At 38.8% G+C, this 12,740-nt stretch overlaps 2 pseudogenes; both read right to left on the minus strand.

Moving 5' to 3' along the window:
- Positions 1–964: 964 nt before the first annotated feature.
- Positions 965–1,313, minus strand: LOC150002783 (ubiquitin-conjugating enzyme E2 variant 1 pseudogene; annotated as a pseudogene).
- Positions 1,314–10,250: 8,937 nt separating this feature from the next.
- On the minus strand, positions 10,251–10,947 carry LOC150002784 (proteasome subunit alpha type-2 pseudogene; annotated as a pseudogene).
- Positions 10,948–12,740: the final 1,793 nt, after the last annotated feature.

Here is a 12,740-nt window from a genome sequence, read left to right on the forward strand (position 1 = left end):
AAGACGTGATTCATGGGTGGGCATGTTGTTGTGATGAAGCTGCCAATTATTAGTGGCCCATAGCTGCGGCCATCTGAATCATCCAAATAGTTTCTGCAGAAGAATGTTCAAGCTTAATGCAAAATCTGATGCAGATTCGTTGCTCTACTTTCTCAGTCATTTTGAATGTGACAGCCACACAGTACACATGCTCACTCAATGGCGTCTACCGCCCCACTAACTAATACAGTGAAGTTGTCATTATTCATGCATGCACATTCCAGTCCACTCTCTTTGGCTGCCAGGTTGTCCAGGTTTGGAAAACTATTCTTGTTACAGTAACAATGGTTGGACTTTTTCTGAACAGACTTTGTATAAGGCATAACACACTATAACAAAACTGGTCTCTGAAGTCCAGACTACCAGCTTCTTATTTGCAGCCACTAGAGCAACACTTGAACATATCTTTTCTCAGAGGCATCCTAGAATTTGGAGGTTAAAGAAGTTTAGAAGAATAGGTCTAGGGTCAGAGCCAATTGTATGTTCCCTTCTCCATTGCATTTAATATCCAAATTTCTGACTAAACCCAAACTCAAGTCATAGTGGTAGATAAATGGTTTATCTAATACCATAAAATGAAGCATGGTCACTGGTGGAAAATCCCAAATTCAACATTTAGTTGTGTACAAAAACCAAACAACAAAATACCATAGTTTTAGGGAGAACAGAATATTTTAAACGAAGTCTATTTATTGGTAAAAATGACAAATTCAACTCTTTATTTTTGTTATAAATAACTTAGATATTTCAAGAGAACAAAAATCCAGTATCACTTACAGTATTAAGATAAATTGCCTCTGAGTGGAAGCTTCCTTTACAGTACTTTGAGGTCTACAAGATGTGTCTAGAAAATTTACTACTGTGGAAAATGAAGACTGCTTAAATTGAAGGGGGTGGGGGGGAGCACCTATGGTTTTCTTTTTGATTAATTGCTGTAACACTGTCCTTCAGGTGGTGGAGTGGGTTTCATATTTTCTTTAGACATCATTGGGCACTGAAGCTTCTGCAGGACAACTTTGATGTTATATGAATTCTGCCATTTTGTTAGTACTGATATGACTCTTGAGTCCACTTACTCCATTAGAACTATTAACCCCATTTATATTAATTTTTGTTGCAAATCTTACAAAAGAAGGTGCTTCTGGGTATTTAGGTACACATTATATTTTAAGTCTGCATATTTGGTGTTCATAAATTGTCCAAGACTGTGGTGGCTGCCATCTTGTGTCACTGTAGCTTGAAGGCCGGCCCCTTTCATTCATTTGTTTCTGCATCCTATTGAAACTCTACTAAAAAACTAATGAAGGGATTTTTTTCTAAACACAGAAATTCATAAGGACATAAAGGACCAGAGAGGAGACAACAGGAACAAAACTTCAAGAGCTGAAAAGTGGTGGATGTATGGCAACTGATCTAGCAGATCTGAGAACCTAACTCCTATACTGGCACTGGGGAAAGCCTAGAAGCAACTCAATTTACAAGGACTTTCCAAAAGACTTGGAAATTGGTGGCATTAGGTATAGTTGGAAGTTGGGGCTCAAAATAGGAGGCTAAGCTGAAACTGTGAAGCAGTTAAATTCCTAGACCTACTCCTCAGTTCCACATAGCTGGATAATAGTCTTCTCTCACCTGGTGAAATAATAGAGGTTTATTCTTGAAGAGGGTGAATTAGAGAGTCCCAGGCCTAGGGCATACCAAGCACGCTATGGTGGGGGTATTATTCTAAAGACAGGGTATTAAGGGAACATTTGTAAATTATATATTGATTCTTATAAGCCTCTTTCCCCATTGAGCACACAGAACACTAGCTTCTGGGCACGACCCTCTAGGAAGGTAATTGGAAGCTATTCCCTGAGGAAAGCTAACCACTCCAAGAAGAAAGACCTAAGTGTACTGATGGCAAGATTCCTCCAAAATTGACTTTGTCAGATCATTCTATATTAAAGTTCTACCCATGTCCTCAGAGACTTATATAAGCTTCTTACTGCTCTCCTCTTAAATGTGAATTCATAGCTAAGGGCTACCAGATATTAGAGAAAAGTCTCAGATGAAAGATAAAAACCAAAACAAATAAACAGGGAAAGAAAGTTGGATAAAACAGAGCTATATATATATATATATATATATATATATATATATATATATATATATATATGAAAATGTCAAAAAATTACCTTTTTCAATTTTAGACATTATGAGTGGAACTCCATTATGAAAGAAAATTTAGCTATCACCCTGCCTCCATGTTCCCACAACGTACTTAGATTCTTTCTGTCTCCCTATCCTCACAATGTAGTTATATTGTAATTTTCATAAAATAGCAGTATAGGTGTATTATTTAGATAAGTGGAGATAAATAGCAAAATTCTTAGATAAGAAGGGAAGTAATGAGGGGGTAACTTTTTCCCAATAAGCCTTATAGAATACTTTGGATCTTTAAACTACATACATGTAAATATTGACAAAAGTAAAAGCAAAGTTCATACTGGTGCTATGGGGGATTGAAAAATAAACAAGATCTGGTCTCTAAAATTGTTTAATTGTCAGGTTGGGGGGAGAGAGACACTAAACTATCATGTATGAGACTGAATGTGACATGTGCTCTAAAAAGTTAAAACAGAAACCTCTGGGAACCCTGAAGGGAGAGAAGATACAGGCTTTAGACATAAATAATTTTCCATAAAGGTTTTATTTTAGGTCTGGAAGAAAATGAGAGATTTTAGCAGGTAGAGACTAATTTATCTGGTGGTGTGCCTCCCAGGTAAAGGAGTTGTTGTGAGTAGGGCACACAGAGCAGGAAAGCTGTGTTCTTCTCCAGGGAGGAAAGAACGATCTGGTTTGATGCAGTGTGCAGTGCAAGCAGGACAGGCTGAGAAACAAGGCTGGGGAGGGAAGTTGAGGATAGATATTTGGATGACCTTGAATACCCCATGAAAGCTTTTGGAAGGCAATGGAAAATGAAGTTTTTTTTTATCAGGGAATTGTTATGATCTGTGCTGTAATTTAAGAAGATTATCTGACAGCAATACATGGTTTACACTGCAAAGAGGAAAAAAGAACACAAGGAAATAAGAAGGAACCCAATTCAATAACCCAGGGCAGAGGTAAGAGGGTCTGGACGTAAGCATAATCTGTGGAAACTGGAAGGCAACCGTGGATGGGAGATATTTCAGAGACAACAGTTAAACTTTCTTTTTAAAAAAAAAACTATCAATTTGCTTTTGCATTTTTTCCTGTTGGAAATTCTTTATAGGAACTGTAGCTGGCTTTAACTGGCAATGTAGGCATATTGGGAGCCAAGTAAATCATGGTGATTTGTAGCTTATATATTTGTATATATATATAAAAGCCAACTAGTCAATAAGCTTTATAACATTCTGATCTTGGTACAAATGCTTAATGTGCTCATGTTCTCCAATATTACATTTTATTTCAGTTGGTTTTTTAATGTGCAGTTGTTATACCATTGACTAAAGACTTCAAATTAACTTAATGATGCTTTACTTTTCATCATTGCATCTTTCTTGTGAGCCAAAATTATTTTAAAACAAATTAAGAAATAACAATAAATTGGCAAATCTATTATATTTTAACCATAACTAGTCACACTGACTTTAGTCTCTTATACAGTATTCCCAATCTACCCATCATTCACATTGTCAGATAAATGTTCCTGTCTAATAGTCAATTGCTCATTCAAATTTGTATAGTGGTTCCCTAATGTCTGTCCCCAAAACTGCAAGTTTTCTGCTGGACATTCAAGGCCTTCAAAATCAAGCCCCATCTTTACTTTCAGTGACCTCTAACACTACACCTCCTCTCCAGTTTAGCTAATGTCTTTATTATCCCCTATTTTCAACATGCACCTTTGCTCAGTGTTTTGTTTTCAGACATTTTCTTCCTGGAATTCCCTCCCTTGACCTTTTCCCTTATTCAAATTCTTACCTGTCTTTTAAGGCTGACTCAGCATCTACCTTCTTCATTACGCCTCTTCCAGGTACTTCAGAGAAGGTTGATCTCTGCATTTGCTAAAGTTATATAGCATTTAGTGTCTGCACCATGTAATTTGGCATTTAAGTATCTGCTTTATTTATATATGTTCTGCTATGTTTCCTTTCCAAAGCAGACAATTATTTCCTTGAGAACAGGTTAACTCTGTCATGTACCTTTATTCTAGCATTAGTTGGAATTATTCTGGATGCAGTGACAGAACCCAAATTCAAATTAGCTTAAAGAGTCCATGGATAGAATGGGATTTAGAAGTGTATTTGAACCTAGGTGTTTAATGTCATCACAAATGTCATCAATCTTTCTTCATTGTTTGGCTCTGATTTCATCTGACAGACTGAGTTCAGGCAAAGTATGAGTATTAGCAAATGGGGCCAATAGCAACTTGGGCACTTAATCTAGATAATTGAGTAAATTCAACAGGAAGGATGCATATTTTTCTACATTGTTATGGAAAAAGACCCAAGGCTGACTCTCATTGGCCCGGAGAGTGTCATATACTTACACCTGAACCAATCACAGAAACTATTTTTTTTAATTTATTTTATTTTTGAATTTTATTTTTCAATTAAAATTTACATTCAATATTATCTTGTATTAGTTTCAGGTGTACAGCATAGTGGTTAGACAATCATGTACTTTACAAAGTGGTGCTCCCTATATTTCAAGTGCCCACCTGGCACCATACATAGTTATTACAATATTATTGACTATATTCCTTATGCTATGATTTATATCCTTGTGATTATTGTGTGACTACCAGTTTGTAGTCCATAATCCCTTGACTTTTTTCACCAATCACCCAACACCCCTCACTATGGCAACCATCAGTCTGAATCTCTGTTTCTATGAATCGGTTTCTATTTTCTTGGCTTATTTTGCTCTTTAGATTCCGTATATAAGTGAAATCATGTCTTTCTCTGTATGACTTATTTCACTTAACATAATACTTCCTAGGTTCACCTATGTTGTTGCAAATGGTAAGATTTCATCCTTTAATGGCTGAGTATTGCCACCACTTTTTTTATCTACTTGTCTATTGATAGGCACTTGTGTTGCTTTCATATCTTGGCATAACAGTGCATATAGTCTTTCGAATTCATGTTTTGAGTTTCTTTGGATATGTCCCCAGAAGTGGAATCATTGGATCATAAGGAATTTTAATTTTTAATTATTTGAGGAACTTCCATAACTGTTTGCCATAGTGCCTGCATCGATCTACATTCTCACCAACAGTGCATGAGGGTTCGCTTTTCTCCACATCCTGCCAACACTTGTTGTTTATTGATTTATTGGTATAGCCATTCTGACAGGTGTGAAGTGTTATCTCATTGTGGTTTTAATTTGAATTTCTCTGGTGACGTTGAGCATCTTTTCATACGTCTACTGGCCATCTGTATGTTCTCTGTGGAGAAGTAGCTATTCAGGTCCTCTTCCCATTTTTTAATTGGATTTTTTCTTTTTTTTTGTATTGAGTTATAGGAGTTCTTTATAACTTTTGGATATAAACCCCTTACCAGATGTATCATATCATTGGCAAATATTTTCTTCCATTAAGTAGATTGTCTTTCCCTTTTCTCAATAGTTTCCTTTGCTGTGCAAAGACTTTTTAGTTTGATGTAGTCCCATTTATTTATTTATTCTTTTGTACTCTTGACCAAGGAGATATATCAGAAAAAATATTGTTATGAAAAATGTTTGAGCCCTGGCTGGTGTGGCTCAGTTGATTAGGCATCATCCCTTAAACCAAAGGTCACAGTTTCAATTTCTCACTAGGGCACATGGTGTGGGCCATCTTGTTTGGAACTCTCTGTGCTTCCTGGATTTGAGTGTCTTTTTCCTTCACTAGGTTAAGGAAGTTTGCATTCCTTATTTCTTCAAATAGGTTCTCAATCCCTTTGCTCTGTCTCTTCTACTTCTGTTATTCCTGTGAAGCAGATATTGTTACACTTGATGCTGTTCCCAGAGGCTCTTTAAACTATCCTCATTTTTTTCTTTTTGTTACTCTGATTGGGTGTTTCCTGCTACCTTTATTTCCAAATTGCTCATTGACTGATTTGACTTCTGCTTTATTTAGTCTTTATTGATTCCCTCTATCTAACCTATTCTTCATTTCAGATAATGTATTCTTCATTCTGACTGGTTCTTTTTTAGGGTTTCTATGTCTTTTTTTAATATTTACTTTCTCCTTGTTGAAGTTCTCACTACTTTATCTATTCTTCCTCTAAGTCTTCTGAGCATCCTCATAACCATTGTTTTGAACACTGTCTCTGGTAGATTGCTTGCCTCCATTTCATTTAGTTCTTCTGGTGATTTCTCTTGTTCTTTCACTTGGGGCATGTTTCTTTGTCTCTTCATTTTGGCTGATTCTCTATATTTGTTTCTGTGTCTAGATAGATCTGCTATGTCTCTCAGTCTTTGTAGGGTGGCCTTATGTAATAGGTGTCCTGGTGGCTCAGTGGTGCAATCTCCCTGATCTCCTGAACCAGGTGCTCCAGGAATGTCCCTTGTTTGATTATGTGAGACCTTCTATCATAGTTGAGTCTTTACTGTTGGCCTATCCATGGATGAAGTTGACCCTCAGGCTGGCTGATTGTGAGGCCTGACCCAACCACAGTGTACAAGCTGCTTTTGGGGCTGACCTCACAAAGCAAAAAATTCCCCAGCAGGGTATTGTGTCTGTCGAAAACTCCCTTTGAATGTGCCACTTGTGGAGCTAATCAGGTCTGCAGTCAGCCACCAGGTATGTTGGTCCTAGGGCTTCTTGGGAGGTATTCTGTTGCAGATCAATGTCAGATGCTGCCAGTGAGCTGTTCTGAACTATCTTTTAGAAGCTACAAAGCAATCCACAATTGATGGCTGCCTCTGTTGGGCCTCGATGTGCATGAAAGGGACCATGCTGCATACTGAGGCCAGTTTCCACCAGTATTGAGTCTGGGATAGGCCAGGAAAAAAAAAGCCCAAGGTACCCCATGATTTGGCTCTGCTGCCAGCTGCTTGTTAGACCCATCCAGTGAAAAAGCCTCTGGTGGTATACAAATTGGATCTCAGTGAATCACCAGGTAGGGGCGGGTGGTGTTCACCAGGATGATACAGGTTCAAACTTGGTGCTAGTGTTGGGTCTGTGGTCGCTTAACAAAAGTCTCATGGCACCTTAGGGCCAGCTGCCATCTTCCTGGGGCCTGTCGATCTTTGTGGTGATGTGGGATCTTGGGGAATTGTCAGGTTAAAGCCAATAGATTTCATCAAACTAAAACAGATTAGATTTGTCCATGTGGAGGAAAGACTCAGCACAGGAATGATGGTGCCAGTCATGCTGTGCAGGGTAAAAAATGAACCCTCACCCCATAGTCACACAACTCAGTCTACCTGTACATCTCTGACACCCGCTGAATCTGCCTGGACCTCCTTGAGAGCCTTCCCAGAAAGACTGCAGCGGGCCCAGGCTGCCTGAAGACACCTGATTCCTTGGCAGGTCACAAGTTTTGCAGGGTGGGATCAAAGTGAGTTGGTAGGGTGGAGCTAATGCAATTCCCCAGGCTGATGCTGTATGGAGGGGGATACTCAACCTAAGAAAGATGGTGTTTATGGAAGGTGTGGGAGAGGAACTCAGCACATGGACAACGGCAGCTGTCCCTCTAGCCCTCTCCCAAAGGCCACACAACCCAATTTCTTTCTGTATGACTCCAGTTTGCTCTGAGCCATCATCCCTCCATAAAAGTCCAGCATGAGACCCTGCAAATAATATTTTATGTACACTATACTAGCCATTTAGAGAATGCCTGAGTTTCTAGGAGTTCTGTTCCTCTCTGATGGGTGGTAACCCTACTGATTTTCACAGCCAGATGGTATGTGGCTACTCTTCTTCACTCTAGCACTCAGAGTCAAAGAGCCTGGCATGGGGTTGAGAAGCCTCACTCCTGAGGTGGGATTTTTGCAGCTGAGATATCCCTCCGGATTCTCAGCTGCTGCACATGGGAGCAGTGCCAGCCTTTTTGCATTTGCACCCTTCATACCAGTATGAATGTGGCTTCTTCTGTACATCCTTAGTTACAAGACTTCTGTTCAGCTGGTCTGCAATTGGTTATTCAGGTTGACACTTCTATAATTTAGTTGTAATTTTGATTTTGTTCTGGGAAGAGGTGAATGTAACCTCCATCTACCTTGTTGCCATCTTGGATCTCTCCTAAATTGCTGATTCAATGCTCTGCTTCATCTAGTTTGCTGTTGATTCCTTCTAGTGTGGTCTTCATTTCACAGATATTGTATTCTTCATTTCTGAATGGTCTTTTTTAAAATTGTTTTTATGTCCTTCTTAATGCTTGCTATCTCTTCGTTAAACTTCTCACTGTCTTAAATATCCTTAAAACAATTGTTTTGGACTCTATACCTGGTAGATTGCTTGCTTCTACTTCCTTTAGTTTTTTTTTTTTTTTTTTTTTCTGGGGATTTCTTTCTTTTTTTTTCTTTCTTTCTTTTTTTCATTTGGGGCATGTTTCTGCATCTCCCTATTTTAGCTGCCCCTTTACATTTGTTTCTGTGTATTAGGTAGATCTGCTACGTCTCCCAGTCTTTGTACGGTGGCCTTATGTAATAGGTGTCCTGGTGGCTCAGTGGTGCAATCTCCCTGATCTCCTGAGCTAGGTGCTCCAGGAGTTTTCCTTGTTTGGGTTATTATAGTTGAGTCTTGACTGCTGTTGGCCCACCCATGGGTGAGGTTGACTCAGGCTGGCTAGCTGTGAGGATTTACCCCAACCACAGGGTATAAGCTGCTTTGTGGGGTCTGACCCCATGAAACAGAATTTACCCAGCAGGGTCTGGTTTCTGCTGCAATTTCTTTTGATTATGCCACTTGTAGAGCTAACCAAGTTGTGCTCTGACATGGTCTACAATTAGCCACCAGGTGTGTTGGTTCTGGATCCTCTTGGAGAAACTCCAATGCAGGTCAATGTCAGACACTGTCTATGACCAGCCCTAGGCTATGTGTTAGGAGCTATGAAGAGATCTACAGTTGTTGGCTGCCTCTGTTGAGCTTGGGTATGCTTGGGAGGGGTCAGGCTGCATACTGAAGCCAGCTTCCACCAGTACTGAGCCTGGGGCAGGTCAGAAAAGGCCTAAGGCACCCTGTGATACAGTGCTGGTGCTGGCTGCCTATTAGGCTCAGCCACTTAAAGAGCTTCTGGTGGTATGTGAGTTGCATGAGGCAGGTTCTGAGTCACCAGGTAGGGATGAGTGGTGTTCACCAGGTTAATACAGATTCAAACTCAGTGTCAGTGCTCTGTCTGTGGCCACTCAGCAGAAGTCACATGGTACCCCAAGGCCAGCTCCTGCTCTCCTGGGGCCTGTGGACTTTCGCAGTAGTGCAGGATCTTAAGGAGTTGTCAGGATGAAACCGATAGATTTCATCAGACTAAAACAGATTAAGATTTGGCTATGTGGAGGGAGAATTCAGCACAGGAATGGTGAAACTGGTCAGAGCACGTGGAAGAAAAATGACTTTTGCCCCAGAGCAGCACAACTGAGCCTTTCCCTGTGCATCTCTGACACCCCCTGAGTCTGCCTGGACATCCTTGAGAACCTTTTAAGAAAATCTGCACTATGGACCCAGGTTGCCCACAGCTACCTAAAACCTCTACAAGGTGAAAACTTGGCAGGGCAGGATCATAGGGAATCAGGAAAGTGGGGCCAGTGTATCTTCTGAAGCCAATGCCATGTGGAGGGGATTGATTTGGTTCTGGGATGAAGTGAGTGTAATTTATACCTACTTTGCTGCCATCTGGGATCTCCCCACAGAAACTCGTATTAATTAGGCCTGGGTTACATGATCAAGTCTTGAACTGGAGAGATGGGGTCAGTCTCATGGTTTCATGTAGACAGAGACCCCACAGACAGAGAATGGCACAGGAATGCTTTTTCCAAAGGAAAATCCAGACATCATTACCTGAAGAAATGGAAATGATTCTGGGCAGGAAAGAAAAGCCAATGTCTGCCATACATGTCCCATTTCCCATGTCATTTAGAGTATTATAAAATCTCTTTTATTGTTTGAATTTAACAGTTTATTATGATTTAAAAATGTCATTTAAAAACATCAGTCTATTAAATCATGTAGAAATAAGTATGCAAAAAGTTTGCAAAACAAAACATACTTTAAACATGTTTAAGTATGATCTGAAATTCCAGATTTTTTAGTCATTTTATCATTATACTATTGCAGCTAAGTAATCCTTGACTTCATTTGAAGTAAGTCTTCTAAATCCAATTTCACTACAGATTCCAACTTCTATGTTATTTTTGGTAATTTGCCCTTCAAAGCTTTCTTTTAATGTTAATATAGCTGTATGAATGACAGCTTCAAGTTCTAGATGTTCATTGTATCTTTTCTCAAGGAAAGTCTACCCATTCACATGATTCTTTCCCATTGCAGTGGCTTTCCAAGCAAACTGATGGAGCTGACTGAAATAAATATGGTCATCCCTCATTCGAACCACAAATCAGTAAAGAGACTCCAAATGGATGGGCATCACCTGACTGGGTATATTCTTGCATCATGGAAGTTATTATCTGTACCAGCTGAGTAGAGGGAATGGGTTCTTGGTAAAGAAGATAATATTGCTGAGTTAATTTTTGAGCTTTGTGCACAAGAACTCTATAACCTGGGCCCATGCCACTATATACCAAGCCTATATATTTGGTAATTAGCTCCACTTTGTGTACACTTCCCTCATCATACAGAATAGATTTCTGTTTCTTCTCTCTTGCTGATACCACACCATTTGCAGCTTTAATTCCCACTGCAGGGGCTCCAATAGCTACAGTAGCCAAAGCATATTCAATCTGGACCAGTTTACCAGATGGGCTGAATGTAGTCAAGGAAAAGCCGTAACCACACTCTGCCATCTTTACCTGGAGTGTCAAAGCGATAAAAATCTCTTCTAAATACCAAAAAAAGAGTATATTTTCTTGAACTGATTAATTGTATTTATTTTTGACACACTGTCATAAAGCTGTGGATAGGCAAAATGTGGCATCTGGAAGAGTGGAGGGTTTAAATTATGGCAAGTATAACTTGTGGTAAAATAATATTACCAAATGAATCCTCCTCAGTCTTTGATGCAGGCAGATTTGAAAGGGCATCTCAACTAAATTAATCCTTTATTTTTTTCTTTGTTCCTCTGCTGTTAGACATTGATGAATTTTAAGGATAAATATATTCACATTATGAAGAGTTTGAAATAGAAAAAAAATTTAGTTATGTCATAATGACTTACTTATAAAAAGTAATAATAATTTAGCTTCAATGTTTACTGACCATCATAGAAGTAAAAAATATTTTAATTCTATTCTCTTCAGATATTGTCTGAATCCCTGTCCCTACTCCTGCCTCAAGGTATCAGACAAAAACTGAACAGTAGCTTTGGTGGCTGTCACTGTGGGAAAAGTGAGGACATAGATTGTGGAGGAGAACCTGGCCCTCTGAATGGTAAAATGGATGTAGTTGTACAAATGGGTCATTAACAGGTCAATTTGCTGAGAACTGCCTTATTAATTAAAATCAAAAATTTACTTTGGATGAATTTCCCACTTCCCTCAAAAGGAAAATATAGGGGAGGAAAAGGATCAAACTATATTTCAGTGGAAGGCAGAAACCATATGATATAATGAGAGGCATGACTCAAAGGTGATACAAAATGTAGTGCATTAAGTGAGAAGATAAATAACTGAAGGTGTTTATTAAAATCAATCAACAAATTGGGTCTTTTTGGCAGGGAATAGGAATAGAAATCAAAGAGTTATTCCTCAAGAGTTTATTTTATTTAAGTCCTGGCTAAAATAGTTGTGTTCGTGATTCACATGATGATAAAAAGCATCTCTGTTCATTTTTAGAATGAAGAGGGGGAAATAGAAAAAAAGAAAAATTGGAACTTGGAAATCAGAGAGGTCCAAATTTAATTTTCTACCAGTTACTGGGTATAACTTTGGCAAAGTTTTACATTCTCTCTGAGCCTGTTTCACTATTTGTAAAATAGAAAATAACAATAACGCTATATACCTTATATAGATTGTTTTAAGGGTTAAGTGAGAAAATGCATGTGAGATATTTTGCACAATACTTGGAATATAGAGTAAATGCTCATTAATTACCAGACACCTTTATTATATTACATTATTATTATTATTATTAATGTTTAAGGTGAGGTATTTTTCCTTTTTATTGAATTTATTGGGGTGACATTGGTTAACAAAATTATACAGGTTTCAGGTGCTCAATTCTACAACACATTATCTGTGCGCTGCATTGTGGGTTTACCACCCCAAGTCAAGTATCTGTCCATCACCATTTATGCCCCCTGTACCTTCTCCATCTCCTTCCACTAACCTCCTCCAGGCAGTCACTTGTCCATGTCCATGAGTTCTTTCTCCTTTTATTTTTTGCTCAATCCTTCCACTCCTCCACTTAGCTCTCCCACTCAAAAAGCTGTCAGCCTGCTCTCCATCCATTAGTCTGTCTCTATTTTGCTTGTTAGTTCATTTTGTTCATTAGACTCCACATATAAGTGAAATCATATGAAACTTGTCTTTCTCTGACTGGCTTATTTCACTTAGCATAATGTTCAGGTTCATCCATGCTGTCACAAAGGTTAAGATTTCCTTCCTTTTTACATCCAAGTAGTATTCCAATGTATAAATGT

Source organism: Furipterus horrens, unplaced genomic scaffold, assembly GCF_987537825.1.
Source record: "Furipterus horrens unplaced genomic scaffold, mFurHor1.1.pri manual_scaffold_8, whole genome shotgun sequence".
NCBI lineage: Eukaryota > Metazoa > Chordata > Mammalia > Chiroptera > Furipteridae > Furipterus > Furipterus horrens.